This window comes from Pantherophis guttatus, chromosome 1, assembly GCF_059756535.1.
Source record: "Pantherophis guttatus breed Tessera chromosome 1, ASM5975653v1, whole genome shotgun sequence".
Lineage (NCBI taxonomy): Eukaryota > Metazoa > Chordata > Lepidosauria > Squamata > Colubridae > Pantherophis > Pantherophis guttatus.
Window position 1 is genome coordinate 237,226,386 of NC_142063.1, and position 19,608 is coordinate 237,245,993.

General features: G+C 36.1%; 1 long non-coding RNA gene across 1 annotated transcript; it reads right to left on the bottom strand.

Moving 5' to 3' along the window:
- Positions 1–6,994: 6,994 nt before the first annotated feature.
- On the bottom strand, positions 6,995–10,125 carry LOC117660896 (uncharacterized). The gene is made up of 3 exons (XR_004589835.3): positions 9,931–10,125; positions 9,073–9,189; positions 6,995–7,354 (listed from the first exon to the last, which is right to left on the bottom strand). It is a non-coding gene; the product is annotated as an uncharacterized LOC117660896 (long non-coding RNA).
- Positions 10,126–19,608: the final 9,483 nt, after the last annotated feature.

The following is a 19,608-nucleotide window of genomic DNA, read 5'->3' on the forward strand; positions in this document are numbered from 1 at the left end:
GGAGAGCTTTTACACAGGGCATCCTTTGTGGACAAGTGGGTTGAATTGTTGAGGGTTATATGTCAGACAAACAAACAAAACTCACCTTTAAGCATAATGGTCAATAAGAGCCACAAAGTGCTGAGTGCTTAAAAACCAACAATTGGCCTCCAGAGAGATTACTAACTGCTTGAAAATGCGCTCTCTTGGTTTGTGAGTAAAATATCATCTTTGGTGGTAGCAGAGAATTTCAACAACTTCCATTCTGCTGTGAAAGAGATAATTGGTTTGAACCAACAAAATTGCCATGTCATGACTTATGATTTAGGCTCACGATATCTTTGAAGTTGTTTTCTAAGCAATTCACACACACAAACATATAATTGTGTTGCCCAGTCAGTCTGTAACACAATAGCTTTTTCTTTATTCTTTCATTTTTAAAATGCAGTAGTGTCAGTAGTACCAGATAAATAATACTGAGATTCTGTGATAAAACTATAAGCCTCCATTCTTTCTGATGGAAAAATTCCTAGGACTGCTAACCAAAAATTCTTCCACCTTTTCTTCTGTTGACAATTCACTTTAATACTGTGGTAAGGGGAAAAAAAGACAGAAAAATCTGTGTTACCTGGATCTTCTGTACAATTAATGAGGCTGTACAATTATAAATGCTTAACTTGAAAGCACTCCCATCATAGTCATATAATTCTGAAGATAACTCAAACTTTAATGGTTATGCTTGCTGTTAACATTGGGTGCAGTAAGTTGGCATAAGCAGCTATGTATGATTAGAAAAGACTGCATCTTTCATTCCACTGTACTCTAAAGCTTCCTTCAAATGGAATTTAACTCTTACTCTCTATATGGGACTCAAGCATGCTCTTAGAAAGTGGTTGTTACTGCTTTGTTCTAGTTATTTTTTATTTTTCCACTGTAGCTTTCAACCATTGTATTTCCTGGAGTTCTCCCATTAAATCCTAATCAAACTTTCTTAGCTGCTGTAATGGTAAGTGGAAAGTGGGAATGACCTTGGGAGATAGGAAGAAGAGTTGCAGACTCACCATCAGATAAAATATATCAGAGATATATCCTTACAGAAAGAGAAGGGAGCATTGGAAGTGTTTTAGAAGGGATCCTATCTAGTTTTCCAGAAAGTTAAAGGAGGATGAGAAATGCAAAGTCATGCAAAATTGTGTTAATGTAAAGTTCTGTCTTAATATTGGAATACAGTTTTCATGTATTTTGTATAACTACAGCAGTATCCAGTAGAATATATTCAGTATATTCTTCAACCAGTAGATGGCAGTGTTTATAAGTTTGCAATTGCATCTATGGTATACTCTCTTTTCTCTGAATAAAAGTTTCCTGCTTCCTTGTGCAGTTAAGCAGAAAAGCACATATGGACTGTGCACTGTCTGTTCTGTAGGGCTATATATAGAATTTCTAACACTTAAAATAAAAATAGAGCTAGTACTCCTGGTTGTGCTTCTACCAGGAAAGTCGAATAGCTGCAGAGCCTCCTTGTATTCACTATTAAATAATTTAAGAACACGTAGAATTATTTCATTGTCTCAGAGCTGGATGGACCACTAGGCTTCTGAGTCTAACCATCTGCTCAATGTAGAAATGTAGATTAAGTCATCCCTGCTAAGTAGCTGTTGGTTTCTTTACCTTCCACAGTCAAATGAAGCGGCAGAGAACTAGAGAAAAACATTTAGGCTCCTATGGAGGAGAGGAATGGAAAATTAGGAGTAAAGTTTCAGTAACTTTAGCTGCTAATGTTTATAATAATTGACCTGAATCTGCTACCATTCAAATGTGTTGAGTCACAAATCCCACATTCCATCAATCAGTTTGTTCTAGGATTAATGCCGACTAGAAAGGCATAGGGATTGTAATTTTAACTCATTTGAAGAGCTCCAAATGCTGCTTCTCCATGCACACATGCACTCTCTCTTTCATACCATGAGGAGATGGGTGGTTAAGAAATTTGAAAAATGAATGATTGAATGAATGCATGAATAAATAAATAAATACCTACACAAATAATGCCTTTCTCTGAATTTTCAAAGAGGAATAAATAGGGGTCTTTCCTCATATTATCCACACAGTAGCAATACTGAGAGGCAGATTAATTGAAAGAAATTAATTGAGCTAAAGTCTTCTAGTGAGCTCAATGTTGAGTTGGTTATTGTTTATATATCCATGGGATTTCTTATTTAATAATTAATGGATTTTATATGTTCCTGCACCATCATTGGCAGGTGTCCTGCTGTTTAAATACTTAGTAGATGTAATTGTGTGATCCTGCTGTAGAATATCCATGTAAAATTGTTTTAGCATTTTCTGGTTCTCTCTCAAATTTAAAAGCTAGTTTATTGCACAGATACTATATGGGTTGTTTATGATTTCAATATCAACATTATTCCTATATGTTAGAATATAATAACCACCTGATGTTGAAATTCACTGAAACTTCAAATAAAATATGGAGCAGATCACAGTTTCTTAGAGATTTCTTGTTCCTATGAAGATGAGAACTTGCCTCAACATATTTGCCTAATAAGGAGACATCTGTCAACATGCTGGACTTCGGATGTCAAGGAAGAAAGATTTGCTTTCAAAATATACTCATTTACAAAACACAGCCGGGGAGGTTGGTCTTGTAAATTGAGTTGGGAAAAAGACTGTAAAATTTAAATTATAAGACTAAAGAGTAACTAATGGAGAGAAATATTCCCCGTACTTAATTATAGATTACTTTATTTGAATTCTTTTTAAAAACATATATATTATATTATACTAAATTTGAATTTGTGGTTCCATAGGAATGAAAGTAATGGTAGATAAATGCATTCTTCTAAATATACTTTATATGTGTGTGTGTGTGTGTGTGTGTGTGTGTGTGTGTGTGTGTAATGTCATAGAGTACTTGCTGGGTAATAGATTGCTTATGTCCTGACACAAAGGATTTTTTGTCAGTGCATTGCCTGAATAATTTCCCTATTTAATCAAAGATTGTGAAAAGTATAAAATATATGCAGGGTTATCTCTGACTTATCTCTGAAGTTAACTAATTTAAGCAAACTTGAACACAGTTTCATGAGTGACTTATTAATGATCCTAGTCAAAGATAAGCAAATTGAAGCTGAACTCCTGCCAAACTGACAAATTCATCACAAGGTTACATATTTTAAAATTGCCATTTTTTTGGAGGGGAGGGTGTTCCTTCTTACTGGAGGAGAAAATGGCCATCCACTTCAGTATGGTGGCAAAAATTAAAATGAATATTTACAACTAAAATAGTGGAAGATAACAGCTAAGGCAATATTTTTCAACCTTCACAACTTTAAGATATATGGATTTCAACTCACAGAATTTCTCAGCCAACTTTGCTGGCTAGGGAATCCTGGGAATTGAAAGCCACACATCTTAAAGTTACCAAGGTTGAGATTGAGAAACACTAAATTAAGGCAAGAAGGAATCTAAAAAAATAGGGACCAAAACTGACATTTCTGGGCTAAATCCAGAAGAGAATCCAACTACTGATATGCTAAGAGGCAAAAGGAAAATCCAGTTCTTCAGAGTTATATATACAATTGATAAGTTGAATATCAGAATCATGAATCAAGGTAAATTTGATGTTGTCAGAACAAAAACGTTAAAAATGAATGGTGACATCTAAATCTTTTACTGTGGACAAGAAAATAATAGAATAAATGGAGTAGCCATAATTGTTAACAAATAAATACTAAAGTCAATGCTTTCGTAGAACCACGGGATTGATGGGATGAATATTATTTGTAATATTGTAACAATTGTAACAATTTTTGTTTGAAAGGTAAATATCAAAGATGTTATATTTATCCTAAATAAATTAAATTATTTAATTTAATAATTTAATGGAATATTTAATTTAATGGAAATTAAATAGAATCTGGAATTGGGCAAATGTGATCTTGGCATACAAAACAAACCAGATAATATACTACTCTTTTATCAGGATGCTTACATGATTATAGAAAATACCTTTTTTGAACAGCCTTAAGTATTACTCTCCATATGGACATCATCAGGAGCAACTTCATTTGACTACATATTTTGCAAACAAAGATGTGGAGCTCAATTCATTCAAGAAAACCAAGGTCCAGTACTGACTGTAGCTCATCTCTTGAATGTGAAAAGAGCTGAGGAAAGGCAAAAAACAAAATGAAATGGTGACAGGAAAAACTATCTAGCTAATTTTCAAAGAAGAGTAAAAAGAAACGATGGAGATATATCCAATTAAGCAGTTTAAAGAAATTGAGGATACAATTGATTTAGAATGGCAATATATTTAAGAAAGTTAAAGAAAATTTAGTTAACTATTTTTGCAAACATGCACAATAATCAAAGACAATATAAAAATTAGCAAAGACTAAAGGGGTAGATCCTATTATGATCATAAATGTCAGCTTAAAAGAACTCAAAGAAGCAGTTACTGACAGACAAACCTGGCAAACTTGTTTATTGGACCATAGTGGAAACTGAACAATATTTCCTTGTCATGTTCCCCAACATACCAATTTATAGACAGTTTTGGGTCTATTGAGTGACGTTCTGAATTAAAGGAGCAGGTCTTAAGAAGTTTTGACTTCAACATTTAGAAGCAAGTGGGCCTTGGATAGTTGCAGATGGAGCTCAGAAAAAGCAAAACTTATTGGAGGTTGAAAGCTGGAGGTTTGGAGCTCTCAAATCATCAGCCAGCTGTGGATGCAGAGAAGGAAATTGAGCCACCTGACTTAGAGGTTAAACAGGAAAAGTTCCTCACTTGGGTGGCAACATCAAGAGAGTAGAATAAAAATAAAAAAAACAATAAAAATCCTGAAAGAAAAGAGGCAAGATTCAAGAAAACAAGGGTCCCTGAGTCAGTGTGATGAAGGAGAAGATTGATAAACAATGTTCCAAAGTTGAGGCTAAGCATGCACTGCTTCTCATTTCTGGCTCTTGGGGGTGGGGGAATAAAGCTTTTTTCCCCTTGAATTCTTGCATTCCTACAGAGTTATGAGATGTGTAGCCATCATAAAGCCCTTTTATATAAGTTTGACCTTTTGTATGTGCAGTTGCTGTCAGAGGACCCAGAACTTCTGTTTTGCTTGATTCTGATTCATCAAGTAATAGAATCTGGTTTGGAGGAAATTTTTTATATCCCTTCACAAGGCAATTTAAAAAAAAAAAATTCAACAAAACTAGCTCCTAAGGGGCAAGATGAAGATGACTAATGCAGAAACACCCCCCTCTTTTTTTGCGGGGGGGTGGAACGTCTCTTCAGTAGCTAAGATTATTTCCTCAGATTTATGTCTCAAAATGAGAAATGGCCATTACAGTGACTGACACTTCTGATTATAGCAAGCCTTGCTCAGTTTATGATCCTACTACAAGATCAGGATTTTGATTCTTGAACCCCAAGTAATCTAATTCAAACATAGACTCTGTCTTTATTTGTTAGTTTTATCTGTTTGTTTTTATTTGCATACTTCTTCTTCTTTTGAATGTTTATTTGGAATGAGCTGACTCCAGAAGAAAATCTGTTTGCTAATTTTCCCCAAAGAGAACATTTGAATACTTTGATTCTTATGCACTTTTCTATTTGCATGTGTTAATTAAATCGTTTATTTTATGTTTTGAGAAATTGTATGTGTGGTCCTTGAGAAAATTCACTACACTGCACCGTTACCAGAATTTTATCCATATGTGTCAGAATGTCCATATGTGTCAGAGTGACCATGGGTCACATTCTAAAACAGGGCTGTAAAACTCCCGGCCCGCAGTCCAGATGTGTCACATGCTGCCCACGCCCGGTTTAGCAAAGGGGGAAGAAGTCCTGCTACGTCATGTGATGCCACTGTGACGACGTGAGTTTGACACCCCTGTTCTAGAACATAGAATTGTTCCATTCAAATTGCTAGAGCCACAGTAATATACTTTTCTGCCTTGTGAGATTGAAACAAAGTATGACCTGAACCTAAAATAACAAACCCCCATGCTGTGTACCTTCTAACTGACATATAGTTTCTTAGTATAGGTCTTGCTGCACATCATAATGCCACGTTATACTATATTGGATTATGTTATGTAGACAGTTATTTTTCTTCTCATTTATGTCAATGGCAGAATAATTTCTAGATCTTACCCAATATCTGGAGTTTTATTAAGGAAAGTCATTAATTGGCCATGACTGGGTTATTTATTTCGTTAAAGAAAGAGCAGTTCTCACATAGCCTTAAAGCTCTCTATAACCTCCAACAGTATATAAAAACAGTAGAAACAGTAGAAAAGTAGAATTTGTCCTCCTCCTCCTCCTCCTCCTCCTCCTCCTCCTCAAGCCTGCAGTGAAATGTGGTCAGTGAAATGTGTGGGCCTAAACTTTAGGTCTTTTGTTTAAGAATTTGTGCTTTTGGAATGAGCTTCAGGAGAAAATTGATTCCTTGTGTGTAAACATTTTTGAGAATTCAGCCCAAGTATGTATGTATTGGGTTTTTTCCAGGACGTCTGCAAAGATAAGCACCCAGTTTATTGCTTAATACCAGAAACAAACAAGCAACAAAGGTTCTGAAATTTGTCATTCTAGAGGGTTGCTGTGGAGACTCATGAGCCATCAGAACAGTGGTGGGTTTCAAAAATTTTTACTACCGGTTCTGTGGGTGTGGCTTGGTGGGCGTGGCTTGGTGGGCATGGCAGGGGAAGGATATTGTAAAATCTCTATTCCCTCCCCACTCCAGGGGAAGGTTACTGCAAAATCCCCATTTCCTCTCGATCAGCTGGGACTCGGGAGGCAGAGAATAGATGGGGGTGGGGCCAGTCAGACGTGGTATTTATCAGTTCTCTGAACTACTCAAAATTTCCGCTACCGGTTCTCCAGAACTGGTCAGAACCTGCTGAAACCCACCTCTGCATCAGAAAATTTAAAAAATTGCCCCTAATCTGAGAGGAGATAGGAGAGAAAAAGGAAAGGAAGGCAAAGAAAACCTCTGAGTTTTGATGGCTAAGATCTTTACTGGGAACAGCCATGATAGACATGAATCACTCATGGATGGAAGCCCAGATGACCTCTATTATCCTACTTCTAGAGCAGATGGTCTTGCTACTCTTTCTCAAAGGGTAGTTGGCTGCAATCATCTCTGTGAGGAGGTAGAAAATATCCCCTTCCATGCCAATAGAGAGTAAAAGTGGCAAGTTTTCACGATGTACACAAACATGTTCCTTCTCTGTGGGGCCCACGTTCCACCTGTAACCATTTTAGTCTTGCTGCTTGAATATTTGTGCACTGGCATATCTGATTCCATTGCATCAAGCATTACTGGCAGAGCGAGACTTCTAAAAGGTCCTGCAGACTCTAATAAAACATATTGAAAACAAGAATAATATAAATTTTCCTTTCACATTCTCATCTCATATAGCAAGTTTTGCAATCTAATAAATCTTTCATGGTAAGAAACATAGTTGTTTAAAAAAGAGATCACCCCTGGGTTTTATATGTTTAATTAAAGGGAATGCCTATGTGTTTAGGCTTCTAGTTTTCCTTTAAATTTGACTTTTCAAATAAAATAGGCATTTCAGATAATGTACTACACTACATTATTATTATCTAAATAAAATATAACAAACAGAAATTGCATTGATTTCCATTTTCTTTTTGAGTGGGAAATAGCTCATTATTTTCCCCACAAGGTGGTACTGTGGTACCATGATTACTTAACTTTTTACTTCTTGTAGATTCATTTGTTCTGAAACCCATTTTTAGACTCTTAAATGAGAGCATTTGAAAAATTAATCATTTCTGAAAAATACTGTGATCACCATGTTGCTGTTTTTATTTTGTAAATTGATTATAGATTCTGTTACAAGCCTTTTGCAACACTTTCTTATACTTTTTTTTTTAATTTTTAAAACTTTCATTTGCAGAGGTTTCTTTGTGGAAAAGATTTTTTTAAAAATGCAGTCAATATTTGCTGGAAATATGGATTGAAATTCTGAAAATGCTTATTGGGAAGGGGTGTAACTGAATTCATTGTGATTGTTAGTTGTACGTCCTGCATCAGAAGTTTTGAAGAGTAATTCACCAAATGCAAAGGCAAGGTTTCAATTTGTCCTGGCGTACATATGGTGTTGCAGTGGTTAGAATGCAGGATTGCAGGCAAATGCTGCCCACAGTCTGGAGTTCAATCCTGACGAGCTCAAGGATAACTCAGCCTTCCATCTTCTGAGGTTAGTAAAATGAGGACCCAGATCACTGGGGCAAAAGCTGACACTGTAAACCAGCCAGAGAGTGCTATAAAGCACTACGGTATTATAAAATGTGGTGATAAATGTACAGTATATATATATATCAAAATACTACTAAATCATATGATACAAGTAGTCCTTGATTTATGACCTCAATTGAGTCCGAAATTTCCATTGCTAAGCAAGACTATTGTTAGTTGTGCCCCATTTTATGACCTCTTGTGCCACAAGTCGTTCAGGGAATCAGTGCAATTAAGTAAATCATACGGTTGTTAAGTGAGTCTGGCTTCCCCCATTGACTTTGTTTGTCAGAAGCCACCTGGAAAGGCTACAAATGGTGGTCGCACAACCGTGCAACAGTGCAATTGTCATAAATACATGCCAGTTGTCAAGTGCCCGAATTCTGTTTGTGTAGAATGCTGCAACAATCATAAGTGAAAACCGTTCATAAGTCGCTTTTTTCAGTGCTGTTTTAACTTTGAATGGTCACTAAATAAATGGTTTGTAAACCGAAGACTACTTGTATTGTTACTATATGGATCAAGAAAAACACAACTTTTGATAGGGGCAAGTGGATTAAGGATAGACAACACAATTATAAAAATCACAAGGGAGAATTCTGGTGATGGGAATAGGAAGAAAGGAACATTGTTACACTGAAATGTTTATAATATTCTCAATTCTCAGTTTTGGATTCTGGACAATTAGCCAACACCATTTTGTCCCCTACAAATTGGGCTGTCAGCACAGAATACCTCACACGGATTAGTAATAAACAAGTACTGTATGCTTCACATTTCAATTTTGTTTTTTTCTGAGATTACTGACCTGTCAAAGGTGTATCCATTCTTTGTTTAGTTGGTTAGATATTCAGGAGTACTTCTGACAGGAACAATCACAGCTCAGTTACACTCAGCAGCATAAAATGTCCTGCATTTTTGAAGCCTAAATTAGAGAAGGCAAAAAGTCACAGATGTACTTTCAACTCTTCTCCTCAGGGCAAAGATGGCACCAATATACAGGTAGTCCTTGACTTATAACAGTTCATTTAGTGAGTTGAAACGGCACTGAAACAAGCGACTTATGATTGTTTTTCAAAGTTACGATCTTTGCAGCACCTCTATGATCATGTGATCAAAATTCAGATGCTTGGCAACTGGTTCATATTTATGTGTCCCAAGGTCTTGTGATTCCCTTTTGCAGCTTTCTAACAAGCAAAGTCCATGGGGAAGCCAAATTCACTTAATGACCGGGTAACTAACTTACTGTATCAACTGCAGTGATTTACTAAACAACTGATACAAGAAAGGTCGTAAAATGAGACAAAACTCATTTAACAAATGTCTCACTTAACAACATAAACTTTGGACTCGATTGTGGTAATAAATCGAGGACTACCTATATTCATAGTTATTCCATCACACATATCACACATTTGTTATTTGCTCAGGATCAAAAATTTTCACATTGCTCTTCAGTAACTATAAGAAAATTATTAATCATTATGTTGAGCCTTTTAGCTTGGAACTTGAATTCAGATATATTTGTTTAAGGATTCCTAGAACAGAGAGGAAGATTCTGGAGAATTTTCTGACCTAATTTTATGTTCTCATAAAAGAAGATGGAGAAAAAGCTACTGGAGTTCTGGAGCTTCAGGAAGGTCTTGGGTTGAATTTGGAACCTTACCTATCAAGAGCTGTGGTAGCGCAGTTGTTAGAATGCTGTATTGCAGGCTAACTCTGCTCACATTGCCAGGAATTTGATTCCTTCAATCTTGATTGGCTGAAGGTTGACTTAGCCTTCCATCATTCTGAGGTCAGTAAAATGATTGTTGGGGGCAATATGCTGATACTCAGAAAGGGCTGTAAAGCACTGTGAAGTGATATATAAGTCTAAGTGCTATTACTAATTGACTGTCTCTTACCTATTATGATGTTACCAGTACCTATTATTACCGTATACTCACTATAGGGTTGCTAGCCATGGTCCTGAATTCAAGTGAAGGATCTTTGAACTGGACCTGCACAGCTGCATATGTCAACTGAGGACTATCCAGCTAAGGCCCGTTCAAGATTCACTTCTTCAAAGGGAACCTTTAAGGAACCGATGGGAACTATTGCTCAAACCTTTCCCTTTCCCTTCCAAATTCAATATTGGGTCAGATGTACTGTAGTTGTTTTCAATAGGCCTTCTTGCTGAGTCTGAAAAGGGACAGGAATGGAGATGGGCAACAATAGAATAGAGTAGAGTAGAGTAGAGTAGAGTAGAGTAGAGTAGAGTAGAGTAGAGTAGAGTAGAGTAGAGTAGAGTAGAGTAGAGTAGAATAGAATAGAATAGACTTTTTTATTGGCCTGGACACACAAGGAATTTGTCTTGGTGCATACACTCTCAGTGTACATAAAAGAAAAGATACATTCGTCAAGAATCATGAGGTACAACACTTAATAATAGTCATAGGGTACAAATAAGCAATCAGGAAACAATCAATATCAATATAAATCATAAGGATACAAGCAACAAAGTTACAGTCATACAGTCGTAAGTGGAAGGAGATGGGTGATGGGAACGTGAGAAGAATAGTAGTGCAGACTTAGTGAATAGTTTGACAGTGTTGAGGGAATTATTTGTTTAGCAGAGTGATGGCTTTCGGGAAAAAACTGTTCTTGTGTCTAGTTGTTCTGGTGTGCAGAGCTCTATAGCGTTATTTTGAGGGTAGGAGTTGAAACAGTTTATGTCCAGGATGCGAGGGGTCCGTAAATATTTTCACAGCCATCACAGAACAAGTTTCTCTTTAAAACAAAGAAGACATTTGTTTGCATCTGCCCTAAAAAGCAAAGTGTAAGCAGAAGAAATAGTTATGGGGGAGAGGAAGGAAGAAAAAGAGCAGAGTTGGAGGCAGAAAATGAAAATCAGCCAAGGAGATAGGAATGGATGGTTGGGAACAATGGTGGGCTGCTGCTGGTTCGGACCAGTTTGGGTAAACCGGTTGTTGTGACCTGCCCACCTGTCTGGGCACAATCCTGTCCTATATCACTGTGTTTGACATCGCGTGCCTGTGTGGATGGTGCATGCGCGCAAATTGCTATGTTTTGTGATGCCACATGAATGCATGGATGGCGTGCGCTCACATTTCCGGTGCTGGGTGAACTGGTTGTTACAGTGTGTGATGCCCGCCTCTGGTTGGGAGGGAATCTTGCCTTGCATCTTTTTTGATATCAGAGGAATCCAGGAAGCTAAGAAAGGAAAAGTTGAACAAGACCTGTGGTCTAGGGATTAAGATATTGGATTATGAGTGGGGAAATTTGAGTGCTAATCCTGCCTTATGCCTAAACCAGCAGAGTGACTTTGGGCCAGTCACTCACTCACTCTCAGCCCATGAAAGAAGATAATTATTGTAAAAAAAATGTGGAATTTATTTAGGCAGTCACCAGGAGTCAACACCACCAGCACCCAACGTAAATTGTTCATTATATTAGATGAGAAATAAAGTAAAATAAAATCAGCCTGTCTTCCATATTGAGATACTAAATTTCCTAGACAAGAAGCAATATTAAAGAAGAAAACTTCTGTATTAGAATTTTTCAGTTTATAATTCTGAAGCAGTGGTAGTGAGATTGTGAGGATAATAATTCTCCAGACTGAGTAGAAATTGTGCCACTTGTAACTAAATAAATTCAGTTACACAACATTCTCTAATGTTAGACTGCAGAGTGAAATCCTAAATTTGAGTTTCTTTGTTGCATTTATATCCCACTGTAATCCAATGACACTTAACTCATCAGAATGTAATTAATCTATAAAAATATGTTAAAGTTCATTTATACTTGGTTAGCATGATTATAATCACTGGTACATGACAGCCTGATTCATTTCATACAGCGATTAATGTGAAAGGACTACATTGTCTTGAGTTCCATCAATACCTACCCAAAGGGATTTCAGGAGTACAAGAAAATAATGGTGAGCACATTTTGGAAGTTCTCTCATTTAATAGATTAAACCTCCCAAATATAACCCTGTCTATAGATAACCACCTGGGAATTTTGATTGTTTGGATCCATTATCTTCCAGTAATGAAACAATTAATGTTGGATTCATGGAGGCAGTTATTCACCTGGGAAAATTATCTCCAGGAAATTGGTCTCAGCATATACTCTTTGTTATGTCTTGGTGCCTTATGAGGAGCATTCTGATGCTTGAATCCAGATGGGTTATGGACCTATCTATGCATGAAGGTATGTGTTTGTATGAAGCATGTTGATGATTTCCAGGTTCAAGTCCTGCAGGCATAACATTATGGATGGGTCAAGTCTGTTTCTGAAAAACCAGATCCTAAATATGGTTTCCTTTCCAAATTTTCCAGGATAATACTTTGCTCATGTTCTTCAATATATGAAGAGTTCAAAGATCACAAAATAATGTATATAAAAAAATCTGTCATTAAAAATATTGATGTTCATATGTCATGAAATGTCAACTTTAGGTGTAAAATAAAATCCTAAACTTTCAAAAAGCTGATACCGAAGCTATACATAATTTCCACATGAGAATATTTAAATTGCTTATTTAGATGATTGGCTGCTATGTTTTGGAATACTGTTTGAAATATATATATCACACTTTTGGACAGAGATTATTAATTAAATATTGCATCTGGCTTTCTGCAAAGAATCTATTTCCATACATCTGCAGCAGTATAAATGAAAGTATTGATGTTCATAAGAAAATATAAAATTTAAATCAAAATAAACATTTTATTAATAAAAATTGTTTATATCAGTTTCCTGCCTTTCCTGTTTTTGTTTTATCAGAATTAATTCAACACACACAATAGGAATCCCATCTTATTAAGATGTATTTTGGTTAATGGCATCTTGAATTTTCAATGGCTTTTAAAACCTTCAAGTTTGTTTTGCCTGAGTCTTTTCCTTATACTTTATAATTATACTTTTCTTTAGAGGATGGGACTATGTAGACAGTTTAAATGCCTCTAAAAATAAAAACATAGAACTAGACAGGCAATTGGATTATGGACACTTAACACTGTTAGAATACCTATTGATAGGAAAACCTGTTTATCATCCTATAGAGCACTCACACACACGCAGTTAACAGCCCAGAAAGCAATGTGTTTTTTGCACATTGCTCATAGAAGATGAAACACCTTCAAGTGGAGCAACTTCAAATGGATTAAAATTGTGAACAACCCTTAGAATTATTCAAACTGTAGGCAGAGCTGGATGATCAGATTATTTAAATACCAATTCTTCGGAGAAAGTAAAGCATGGCCATTGTTGTGTAGCATATATATGTGTTCTGCCCCAGCTCCAGATTCCCGAGGATATAGACACACACCAACGGTCCTTATCAAATTTATTAAGTACAGTAGCAAGAATAAACCAAAGTCAGGCAAAGGTTGGCAACCAGCCCAGAAAGCAAGATAAGACTTTTTCAAAAATGCTCTGATGATAATTACAAGTTGTTTCTAGCAAGAAACTTACTAACGGTGTGTGACTTAAATAGGCTAAGGGAGTGGCCAATTATCCTCAAGCCTTACTCTCGAGGAGACTTCCTCCTCCTGAGTAGCCACTCCTACCTTTTGGCAGCCCTGCATGCTCCAGCATTGAGAAGAGGCTCCTCCACTTCGCTCTCTCCACTTGAAGGAGCCTCTGGAGGTTCTGAAGGCCCTGGCTGAGTCTCTGCCTCTGGCACCACATCCTCTTCAGCCTCCTCGCTGTCTGATGCGAGCGCCGGCTGTGCAGGCTGCTGGCACGACACCACACCAGCCTCCTCGTCGTCGGGATCAGCCACGATCTGCGCAGGCTGCTGGCGGGCCACAACAATATGTGAATAAAAGTTACACTACTAATCATTTTTTTAAAAAAACCCATGAACAGTGAATGTCAACTAGAAAGACCATGCCAATATTGATTTTTCGTACAAATAAAAGTTTAGGAAGTATTTGTTTTTGGAGAGTATTTTTCAATGCAGTAATAAAATAGAACCCAATTTGGGAGAATGGATCCCTTGCAGATTATAAACAGAATGTGAAAGCTGTTTAAAACTAGAGAGATTTAAAAAAAAAAACCTCTGGCTGAATAGAACTTGGTTTCTAATCCATTTCAAGGAAAATCATTATCTAGAGAAATCTTATGCTTGATCAAAATGTTTAGGATAATCTCTCTGCTATTGAGATATTGGTACCCTTAGAAGGTTGTGTTTGTGAATTGCATTTTTTTCACTTACCACTTCTTTACTATCACCTCAAAATAAGGAAGTTCCTGGAAGTCAACAACAGAATTGTATAACATATTTATTTCCCAGTATATAATCTGAAGTTATTTGTTTTGGATAATATCTCAGCTATATAATCTGACATTCCTTTTGTGATATAAATTAAAAATCTTAACCTTAGTTTTCTTTGTCCTGAGGGAGTCAGTATTTGTTCTTCACTCTTGCCTAATGTTAATGCTTTGGCTCTGGTTTCTTTTCTTTCATTCTCAAAAGCCCAGTGCAAGGATGGTACAATTGAAGCCTTACTTCTAAACACAAATCCTCCTATGTGCTTTCCATCAAGAGCTCTTATATCTGCTAATAAAGGTATTCATTATCTCAATACAACAGGCTAGTCCAAAGTGAAGCTTCTGTCAAACATGATACTCCATATGGCAAAATTACAGTTGCCCTGAGAACATTACATTTTGTACTTTTAACATTTTTATGTTCATTGACTTGATATCAACCAGCTTCTAGTTCAGCATCTACTTATCACTGAATTATGAAAATGGCAAGACATTGCATATTTCTGCCCACAAGAAGTTAAGCTTAACCTGAGGGATCCTTCACCTTTCCCTATTTAATGAAAATAGCATATTGGGGATAATTGGGTATTGTTGTAGATTATTTATATTTCATATCTGCTCTTAAAAGAATTTATTTTTCAGGTCAGTTTTCAATGTGCATTTAAAATCATGACCTAAAACCAAAGCAGTAGAAATAAAATGACAAGAATCATGAGATAAAAACAATTCAAATTTATAAAACAAGATTTCAGCACCACAAGAGTAATGATAATTTTGGGTACTTTTCTACAAAACAGAAACCTCTGGTTAGGTGTACAAGTGTTCTGTAAGGCATTGCAGGGTTAGGAATGTCTGAAAACAGACTAAATGCCTCATGCATGCTTATAGGAAGACTGGGATTGCTCTTGGTGATCAACCAATCATAGCTGCTCCTGCCCTAATTGAAAGAAAAGCCTATATGTGTTCAGGATGCTCATGTAGTATAATTAAGAGCCTGGTGGCATAGTGGACTAAGTGCTGTTAAAGTAGCACTTAGTTGCCAGCTGCCTGCAATTACTGCAAGTTCAAATCTCACCAGGCTCAAGGTTGACTCAGCCTTCCATCCTTTCGAGGTAGTTAAAATGAGGACCTGGTTTGTGGGGGCAATAAGCTGACTTTGTATAAAAAAGAACACCGCTTGGGGGGGCCGAAAGCCCTAATAAGCAGGATTATACAAAAGTATGAAGGCTATTGCTTAATGCATTGTAAGCTGCCCCGAGTCTCCGGGGAAGGGCGGCATATAAATCGAACGAATAAATAAATAATAAATAAATATGGTCACAAGATGGGAACCCTACTTCCACCACTACTATTATTGCAATTATTTTTACGTATAGATGGATTGATTGGATTTATATCTCACCTCTTCTTAGCACTCCCGCTTTCCAGTCTTTACCACAACTTTCTGAGGTATGATATGAACAAGAGTGATTGGACCAAAGATTACTTCCATGTCTGAGGTTGGATTTGACCCTTGTCTTCCTAGTACCAGTCAAACACTAACCACCACATCATACTGCCACCTATCCTTTGTGCTAAGGTTGAGGAAGAACAATCTTTTACAAATGTCTTTAAAAATACATTCTGAATCAAGATTGAAGCCATATCTTTAATTTTTCCATTTTTGGTCTCTCTCTATACACATGTAGAATCCTGTAAATTTTGACAAAGTTAATGCAGATCCTTATAAGAAAAAGACCACATTCATAATTGGCAATACTGTAACAGCATGGCAGAGTGCATATGACAACATTTATACAGAACAGAATTTGTGATTTGCTCAGTTCTATTTCTAGTCAACAGCTTAAAAAAATGATTTTCAACACCGCCTAGAGTGCAAAAATTCAAATTAAATTTACTGACACTGAATGCGCCCAGTTTTATTTTCATAAATCTTAAAAGAATCTTTTTCTTCAAATCATTGTGTCTGTTTTTGTACACATTTATAGAAATACATAAGGATTTCTACCAGATGGCTTTCATTCAGATCTTCTAAACCATGAAATCATATCAACAAATGAGTAACTAATTTTTCCTTTTGTATAGTTATGAATAAAAATTAGTAAAATACAAAAGCATCCTCTTATCTTCAAGGGCAGGCAATTAAACTGGCATTATCCTCAAGTACTGCCTTTAATAAAAAGCAGACTTAATATCTTATTCATGAGGACACATTAAGAAATACACCTAAAAACAGAAAGGGATCATAAATATAGATTTGTATTTAGCTTTTTTTTTTAATTGAGGGTTTAAAATATTGATCTTCTCTGTAAAAATGGCTAGTTTTGAAAATGCTTTTGTTCAGATAGCATGCAACATTGTGTGAGATATTGCTTGAAAGACTCAATAATAAATATACATTTTTAAAATAAACTGTCTGAATTTGACTGAAGAGTAAAAGACTTAGAAGGGTCTGTGTCTCTCTGCTGCTGTCTGATTTATAATGGGGCATATGGGAAGACTGGGGCTTCATGGTTTTCATCTTTTTGTATTTTGTTTATCAATTTCTTATGGTTGAAATTCTAATGTATGTGCTAGCAAATCAGTGTTGTCTGTTCAAAAATACATAGATTTTCTCTATGACAATCTGTATCTTAACCTGGTTCTTCAATCTTCCAAAAGTATATCCATCACCACTGTAACTGATTCCATCCTTCTGCTCATCCTTCTTCCTTCTTCCTAGCCTTCTCCAGAGAGCTAGGTCTTCAGATGACATGTTCAAAACAAAATTTAAGCCTGGTTATTTGTGCCTCAAGGGAGAACTCTGTGTTCATTTATTTCATGATCCATTTACAGGTAGTCCTCAATTGTATAATCACAACTGAGCCCAAAATTTCTGTTGTTAAGCGAGAAAGTTGTTAAGTGAGTTTTGTCTGATTTTACAACCTTTCTTGCCACGTTTGTTAAGTGAATAACTGCAGTTGTTATGTAGTAACAAGGTTGTTAAGGGAACCTGGCTTCCTCATTGACTTTGCTTCTCAGAAGGTTGCAAAAGATGATGCCACGGCCCTAGCAACCGTCAGAAATATGAGTGAGGTGCCAAGCATCTGAATTTTGATCACATAACCAGGGGGATGATGCAACTGTCATAAGTGTGAAAAATGGTCATAAGGCATTTTTTTCAGTGACGCCATAACTTTGAACGTTCACTAAACGTTCAAAATTATGTAAATGTTGTAAGTCAAGGACTATCTGTATTTGTTTTACTGGCTGCCCAAGGTAGTCCCAGGAGTCTTCTACAGAAACAAATTTCAAAAATGTCAATATTCTTCTTATCCTGTTTCTTTTTCAAAGTATAACATTTACTTCTATTGAAGGTTACAGGGAATACCATTGCTTGCATTTTTCTGATTTTTGTAAGTATAAACACATCAGGGCTCCTGAATATTTTTTCCTCCAAATAAACTGCTTTAATCATTATTTAATGAAAAGCAGTAACCAAGTGCTGCCCATAAATAAACATAAATACAGGATGGCATCAGTCAGCAGTTACGTCTTTCTTTGAACTCGCAGGTTGGTTTGAATTATGATGCAGCATAAACAGGATAGCAGTTATAGGAAGATTATATGTGTTTTGGCAAAAATATGCTATATGGCTTTCCAGTGAAAGCATGTCACTGGACAGATGTGCTTGATTTTTACATATATCTTCATAATCAATAGATGCGTCTTTCTAAAAATGTAATGTTTAAAATGTCATACTAATTATATCTGGAGAATTTAGTTGGTTTAACTTTTGTGATCTGGTCTTGATTGTAATAAAATGTTTGTTCATTCATATATGGACAGCAGGACTTGGCCCAAGATATGAAGATTTCACTGGAAAGACTTTATTGTTAAAATATATCATTTAAGCTTGTTCTGTATGAATTCTGAAAACATGTCTCTTTCAGGAATAACTTCCTTTGTTTATATTATATACTTCCTTTTAATTTTTACAGGGAATGTAGTACATAGTGCATCTTCTGCATATTAGAATGGATGCCTAAATGGATTTATTTTTCACATACATGACTATACTGAATCTATTGTTGTCTTGTACTTGCTAGTTTCCCATTTTGAAAATAGTGTATTACTATGGTCAGTGATTAAAGTTGAGTATAGTTTTAAGACTGAATCTTCTAGTGTAGTGGTTAAAGGCACTAAGCCAGGAACTGGGAGACCATAATTTCTAGTCCTGGCTTAGACACAAAGCCAATTGGGTGACCTTGGAGCAGTCATCTTTCTTAGCCCCAGGAAGAAGGTAATGGCAAATCTATTCCAAACACTTGCAAAGAAAACTGCAAGGACCTGTCCAGCCAATTGCCAGGAATGTTCAACACTGACTCAAAGAATAAATTCAACATAAAAACCTTGTGAACAATAAGGGGTCTTACAGATTTTACTCTGCTAGTTGTTGCTGACTATATGGGGCAGTGTTCATCTCTGTTTCAAAGCTATTGAGCCCTCACTGTTTCCAAAGTCATGTGATCAGCATGGCGTCACAGAGCTCTATTACTTTCCCACCAAAGTGGTACCTATTTATCTATTTGCATTTGTGTGCTTTCAAATGGCTAGGTTGGCAAGAGTTGGGACAAGGACAAAGACAAGGGACAAGGACAGGAGCTCACCCCATCATGCTCACATCTCTTAACTGCTGAGCCACTGCACCACCCTTCTGTCCAAGATAAAAATAAAACTGAAAGACAAAGAACTAAATTATTAAGTTACATACGTTATTTCTAAAAATAAGTGTAGTAAAATACTCAAATTTTAATTCAGTAGTAATTAAAATTTTAGGCTGTTTAAGTGATAGCTCTAAGTAGATAAGCATTAATAAACAAATGTAAATTCACTATTAGTCAAGTTTGTAAAACCATAAAATGAAAGTTTTAAAATTGTGTACTGAGGGTCCACAAGCTTCTAAATGGGGCAGATGATCATATGATAAACTAAAATAGTATTTAAGTAGAATTTAGCTATAATATTCTTCTGGGAGAAGAATGACTGTTTTTCTGTTTCTGATAGTTAAAAGAAGTGTAAT